Source organism: Limulus polyphemus, unplaced genomic scaffold, assembly GCF_000517525.1.
Source record: "Limulus polyphemus unplaced genomic scaffold, Limulus_polyphemus-2.1.2 Scaffold125, whole genome shotgun sequence".
Lineage (NCBI taxonomy): Eukaryota > Metazoa > Arthropoda > Merostomata > Xiphosura > Limulidae > Limulus > Limulus polyphemus.
The window spans coordinates 441,501-449,108 of NW_013665735.1; the positions used below are offsets into that span (position 1 = coordinate 441,501).

General features: G+C 33.8%; 1 protein-coding gene across 3 annotated transcripts in view; it reads right to left on the minus strand.

Annotated features, from left to right (window-relative positions):
* Positions 1 to 6,652, minus strand: part of LOC106473011 (protein muscleblind-like) — a 222,470-nt gene extending 215,818 nt beyond the window's left edge. For all 3 annotated transcript variants that reach the window (XM_022402459.1, XM_013933694.2, XM_013933686.2), the window contains exon 1: positions 6,561 to 6,652. The gene's annotated coding sequence lies outside the window, so the exon portion shown is untranslated. The remainder of the gene's footprint in view (positions 1 to 6,560) is intronic.
* Positions 6,653 to 7,608: the final 956 nt, after the last annotated feature.

The following is a 7,608-nucleotide window of genomic DNA, read 5'->3' on the forward strand; positions in this document are numbered from 1 at the left end:
TCACCAGTGATGAAAAGTGGATTCTCTATGGGAATATTAAACACCAAAAACAATGGCCCAGTCCTTGACAAAAACCACTTCCGATTCCAAAACTTGAACTCCATCCGCAGAAAGTGGTGGGACATCAAATGAGTAATTCATTTCGAACTCATCAATCCACAGTGCATTGTCAATGCAGAGATCTATAGTCAGCAACTGGAACGTTTAAATCAAGCCCTTCATCAGAAATGCCCTTCACTCGTCAATCGGAAAGGTGTTCTTCTCCACGACAATGCACGTCCACATGTGTCACGTCTGACGCACACAAGATTATGGAGTTGGGTTGGGAAGTTTTTTCCCCCACCAACCATATTCTCCAGATATGGCACCATCAGATTACCATCTTTTTCGTTCGCTGCAACACAATCTTAATGGGAAAACTTATACAAATGTGGAAGGTGTTAAAGAGGACATCGATATGTTAATTGCTTCAAAACCAAGTGATTTCTTTAATCAGGACATTAACAACCTGATTGTAAGATGGAAAAGAATCATCGATAAGAATAGATATTTCATTTATTAAATGTTTTGCTTTGATATATATACAAGTTGTTCGGGTTTTTCCATCTAAAAAAAAGAGACATTAATTTCTTGACTACCTAATATATTAGCTGATTCGACATGCTGAATCTACTTGTTTTTTAATACGAGGTGCAATGCATTACCTAGAATTATATAATTTTAGGGGAAATATTCTAGCACTTAAACTGATGCTCGTCCATTTTCTGGGATCGAAAGAATGTGAGGATCTGTTGGTTTAGTCGTTGTCTACAACAGATTGGTTAGGACTTTATTGTCTATAAACAGTTGATGTTCAGCACTTAGCAGCATTGCTCAGTGTTTTTGTATAGCTTCTTTTGAATATAATCTCACAATATTCTTGTTGAAACCTCTGGTTACCATTTACAAAATGTATAAGAAAGGAATGATTATCAATCTTGAGATTTTGATTGGGAAAAGTTACTTAGATACCATAATATAGAAGTTTTAAATTATACAAGTTTTTCGAATGTTTCCTGTTAAATCATTTACAAGTCAAACTAATGAGGAGTTTTTACAAACAAGGTGTCAGTATAATGAAAACTTTAATGATTGGAAGTTAGAAGACAGTCTCAGAAAAAAAAAGAAACGAAAGAAAGTATCTGACTGTTGAAAATTAAGAGCTAAGACCCAGAAGAAATTCTAATAAAAACTTTAATAAAAGTCAAAGTTTACATACAAATGGCCTTTAGAAAATGGGTACCTAGTGATTTCTTGAAATGAGTTTATGGCTTGTTGAAGATGAAAGGGAATAATATGAAAGTTTATATGATTAATGAGAATTTATAATATTAAAAAATCAATATAATAATTTAGTATAAATGTGGAGAAAAATAACTTAAATTAAAAACTTTTTTATGAAAAGTGGGCTCTTGAATATTATAGAATAAAGATAATATTATTTAAAATATATCCAACTGAGTAAATATACAGTTTGTGTGTAGTTTAGCACAAAGCCACATAGAATGGGCTATCTGTGCTGTTCCCACCACGGGTATAGAAAGCCGGTTCTTAGCGTTGTAAGTCCGCAGACTACTGCTGCGCCAATGGGAGCACACATATATATACAGAAAAATCAACATTATACTATAAGTTTCAGATGAAATATTTGCCTTATTACCAGGAAAAGTAAAATAAAATAACAACAATAACAATAATGGCGTTTTAGAACCACGATACGCCACCGAAGGATATTTTTATGAATTAGCAAGAGCTGAGGAGAATATATAAAGCTAGAGAAATGTAACTGCAATTGTTCCAGATAATTTTCATGCTCCCCCCCCCTAGAAAATTAAACAATTGAAAAGTAGATGATGAAAATTAATATTCGGGGGGGAGGGGGTAAGAAAAATCAAATTATAATTTAAAATATCTACTTTCAAATCGAATATGAATTTTTCCAAACTTTAAGCAACACAGTTTGCAAGAAACTGCAAAGATGTGAATAAAATATGCATTTAAAATCTAAACAGTTATAAAACATTACAGTACATGAATTTCTAATATAATATCTGATGATCCTACAGCAACACCAATTAGACACCAATGTTGCGTACTTAAAACTACAGTGTTGAGAAGGTCATGAAATATCCTCCATCAACCCTCTGAAAAAGCAGTTTCCAGGACACATTTAGTGTCTGGGGTCACTTGACAGGATACGACGCGTCCACCAAGACAATCTTATATACGATCAATAGGGTTGAAGTCGGTAAATGGAGAGACCACTCCTTTTAGTTAGTTCTCTCTTCTTAAAGGAACGTGTCGCCAGTTTAACACACGCAGTAATATAACGTGGGCCACATAATATGTGGCATTAATTAATGACATATTATTATTCCACAAGATGTAGATTCAGTGCGTCTATCAATGTTTATTCTTATCGCCCCCATACTTCAATCACTACTATATTTATTGTGTTATTGTATGAAAATATGGTAGACTTTTGCTACATATACTATCCAAATGAATATACACCTTTTATATTGCAGTCGAATGTCATTTATATGTCATTTCCATGTCAGATCATGTCTTGGTTGTCTGACTCTGTTGTGGATGTTGGTCTGTCTGGCCCAGATGTTGGATTAGTTGGAAACGGTTCAACATCATACCATGACAGTTTGAAACATCTGAGAAATTTCCAGATGTCATATATGAGATTTAGTTATTGTTTGTGTACAGGTTAGAGCACATTAAACTCTGTGACTCCTCTTCAAGCGGCAATTGTGAAAGATTTGTGAGACCACCATATATATATACATACATACATACATACATATAACATAAGCTGAATGACAGATCAGTTATTTCTATTTCAGATCACAATGGCTGATCATTAGATGCATAAATTACATAACAATGAAGCGAGTATTGTAATTGACATAATTTGTAAGTGGTTTCTTGCCTTGTTATAATATTGCAAATTTCTGTTATCCTTTATTTGTATACTAATACATGCAAATAATACAAGAAACAAATTTGATAGGAGAGTATTACAATTATAATAGCAAGCTTTTATTGTAAATAAATAGAAAAGCTATCACAAATTGAAGGATTGGTCATACTTATAAAAAATACTAGAAAATTCAGTCTGTCAACTGATCAGATACTCTTAATTTTACCCCAACAGTTGACAGACACAAGCAGCAGTACAACTCATGTAAAATCTCAACAACAAGATAATAATTTTCGCATAGTTTTACACGAAACATTTCAGACATATATATATAGTGCAACTTCAGCGTTAGAGTCAGCATCAAAGCATACTTAGGAATATCATAAATGAAGCCATTTACGATTAATTTATTGGTATACAAGCCACTAGGTTTAAGCTACACAAAACTGTCTACAGTACGTTCGCTAGAAAAAAAAATCTAATAAATTAAGGTATGACAAGGTGTAGCACTAAATGGTTGTGGAGAATGTACCGCGCATGGCCTAGTACTTAGCGTGCCTGGACAGTGAATCCGAGAGTTCGCGTCCCGTTACCGCAAAAACTCCGTGGGTGACCTAAAGGAATGATCAAATCTCACTATTCGGTAAGACAAAGAACAACCTAAGTGTTGGCAGAGGGCGCTGTTGATTAACTGCCTTCCCTCTCGTCTATCAGTTCAAAATTAAAGATAGCCTCTACGCGAAAACTCTACAAAGAAACAGCCAAAGCTGCCAATAAAATATTAATTAAATTATGTAAAGAAGTATGAAATACTAAGATTGTTTTCTTCACTTATTACATAGTTTACGCCTTTTATCTTCAAACTATTATTTTTTTCAGAAATGAAATATCACATTAAAATAAATGTTAATGTTTGTACTAGGCATAATATGGGAAACCTAATTGCATTGGCAAACTTATTGAGATTCAACAACAATCTTTAAAGATATGACTGAGAAGTATTTAATAAAATAAAAAACTTAAACTAATGGTAATTCACAACAGAGGACAGTAAGACTATTTCTAACTCTTTGTTTAAAAATTATTAGTACCAAGAAAAACACACATTACGAAGTAAAATACTAAATAAAGCCACCGTCTGTTTGTCTTTGTCATCAGTTTGTCATTTATTTATTTTCCTTTGCTTTTGCTACCGTTTAAACACCGAATGCCAACGAAATATTGGAAAACCAATAGGCCTAAAAGTTGTTATAAAAAGAAAATAACAGTAGATGTTGTTGTTTTTCTCCACATTCCTGTTAATTTGTCCATTGTGGCTCGAAATCAGAGTGTCTCAAAATAGCATTTCATGGAATCTTGTTTCCCTCATCATTTAGCCATTCTTTTGTTGTTCGTACGTCTTGTTGTCAGTTATCGATGTGTATGTGTATCTACCTGTTTACTTATTTACCCAATAACCCAACTAACAATACACCTTCCAAAACAAATATAAAAGTACTAGAGATACTTGAATGAAGTATAAACGGTATCGTATTAACATGTTAACTCAGCGGACTTCACATTTTTCTTAAACATTAATACCTTTTTTTGTTTGGCTGTTTTTTAAGTTAGCCTTAGAACAAAATTTAAGTGAGAAAAAAACCGTGTATAACTGGTAATAGCTTCATAACATACCAAACCATTTCAAGTCTTCAAAGAGTTGGGTACAATTTCATATAAATTAAAGAAAAATTAGTGTTACGTCTATAAGTATCACAAATATGATCTGAATTATACGGCAGCGATTCACAAAGTGTGGGCGTGCCCCCAAAGGGAAAATGATCTCTTGGGGGGTACGAGTGATTAAGGTAGATGCAATAATGCAAAAGTAAGGGTTTTACTATATTTTTATTGATTAAAATAAGTAATTACTACAACACATATAGCATTTTAATATGTACCCGTGTACTACATCTCGTCGTTTAACTCATCTTTCACTCCTTAAAAAAAACAGGAGGGTGTGTGCAAGAAACCATAAATGTTAGAGGGGCCGTGGATGACAAACACTTAGAAAACGCTGCTGTTTGGCATTCATGAAAATCTTAAGGTTGTTTACAAAATGCCTGTTTTTAGTTTTTGTCCCAATTTCTTAAGATAAATGTTGCGGCTTGTTATTAAATGTAATGTCCAACGAGCAGTGCACACATCTGAATTATTGTAGTGTGATTTGATAGCATGTAAATTGCAATCAACAAATTTTAAAAAAAGTAAGCGTGAATATACGGAAGACGGTGTAAAAAAAATGTTGTAAGTGTAACTGGAAAATGTGAGTACATTTTTTTGCTTTTGTATCGCACATCAAAAGAATTTTCTTCCCCTTTACAATATAATCTCCAGCGCACCTTTTTTGTTCTTTATTTCCGGACAACAGAAACGCGATATACCAGCTATTGATAATGTTATCGTTACCAAGTTACGGAAGCAAGACTGGATCCGGGAAACACATCTCTACTCATTTTATTCCTAGTTGTCAGGCCCTTTCAACTTTCAAAAGTTGAGAACTACTTTTACCTGCACTGAACGGGTCTGTTTCTTGCCCTAAACTGCATCGCACGAACCTAAGTACCACCTACTTAGTCCGGACACATTTTACTGACTAATTTAGTAATAAAGTATTTAAACCTGGCACGTTTTCCTAGTTTTAGCCTATTAATTACTAGGTTAATTCTAACGTTTTACCTTGTATATCATCTACTTAGTTCGGACACGTTTTCCTGGTTTTAACCTATGTATCACCTATTTAATCCTGACATGTTGTCCTGGTTTTAACCTATGTATCACCTACTTAATCCTCATATTTTTTCCTGGTTTTAACCTATGTATCACCTGTTTGACCCGGACACATTTTCCTGGTTTCTTTTTGAGAATTTTAATTTGCAATTAGGACATCTACACAAGAAAATAATCCAAGAACAAATATTTGATTCCTCGTTTTCTGCAAATAACAAATAAGCAATTTATTAAATGTAACTTATCACAGCTGTTAAGCTTGTCATCGTGTATAATTTTCTAATAAAATTTTTTACTTATTAGTCAGACATCATATAGTTGTAGTTATAATTCAACAAAAGTTTTAGAGTAAAAAATAAAACGAATTATAAATCAAGAGTACATTTGATATTGCATAGAATTTATGATGGTTTTCTAAAATTCCTGTTTTAAATTGAACAGTGCTAAATACATTTACATTTTTGTGGCAAAAAAAAGAGAATATTTAGGCTTTTCTATTGTATACACTGAATTTAATACAAAATATTACTTTCTTTAAAATGTATGAGCCAACATATACACACAGTGTCAAATACATAAGTCGCAAGAGCATCGAACACATTGAAAGTACAGGGCGTTGTCAGGTTGAATAACGGGAAACAGGACGCGGTACAGCGAGACGGGGGATGACGGCTAGGCTATGATACCGCATTTGTGAGATTCTTTAAGTCAATAAAACGTTTAAAATTGTTCTTCTCTTGTGTCAACACACAAACAGAATGGGAGTGAAGTTAAATGCCACTTATAGATGCTTACAGCTTATTAAAATGATTGTACTTACCTTAATTATTGTAGCAATGCAACAGCAGACTGAAATAAGAAGCTTTCGGCACAAGTTTCCGCCATGTTCTGAGACAAACAGCAGCTGGTAGAACCAAACTTGTGCTAATGATGAGGCATGAAACTAGTGCGCATGAACGGTGCATGACTACGAGTAGGAGGCGGACGAGAAAAAAATTCCTTTGCACAAGTGACATCGCCCTGTGTGATAGGGGCGACAAACCTTTTAATGAAATTTAAGTGGCTGACTCTCAGGACTATGGTCTGAAAAACTGACTCGTAATTAAATTAACACACACACATAAACCTGTGAAAAATGAAATAACTATAAATAAACTCCTCCTGTAACTGAACACTAACTTAAAAGTAACGGCCTAAACTGATGTATTTTGGCTGAGGTACACCAACTTTTAAATCAGTTTGAGAGTAAGTAAAAAATAAGCCAATATGATTTTTACACATGCCCCTGTTAACCAACTAAATGGCAGTAGATTCCGAGCCTTGGAAGCTTCTTTTAGAATCCTAGTCGTTGTTACTTTGTGATAGTATGTAGTAGTACACAGTGCATACTAGTACATGTATTTGAGAAGTACTTTTGAATCTCATATCTCGATTACTTGGGCGTTATTTGCTATGGGGCAAGAGGGACAGTTGCCTCTCCAGATTTGCATGATATAATACAACCACATTAAGATGATCAAAGTTTTCTTCACAAACTAACAAATAAATACAGTTTATCAAGTACTATTTCATTCCGATTTAATCCGGAAATGTAGTGGGTTGTTTTGTAATGTAATCGCACACCCTCAGAGCCAGAGTTATACCACTTTTGTAACACCACACTCTATTAACCATTTGGCAACATTTGTTCAAAATAATATTACTTGAATGAATTATCAATTTGTTTTTCTACGATTCTCAATGAAACACCAGTTTATTAGACCACGCTTTGTAAAGGTCTTCAGGTTACATTACGTATACGTCAACTTATCTGAATTCCCTGCTTTGTGCAACTTCTCAAAGCATTGATCACATTGTTCATAATGCGG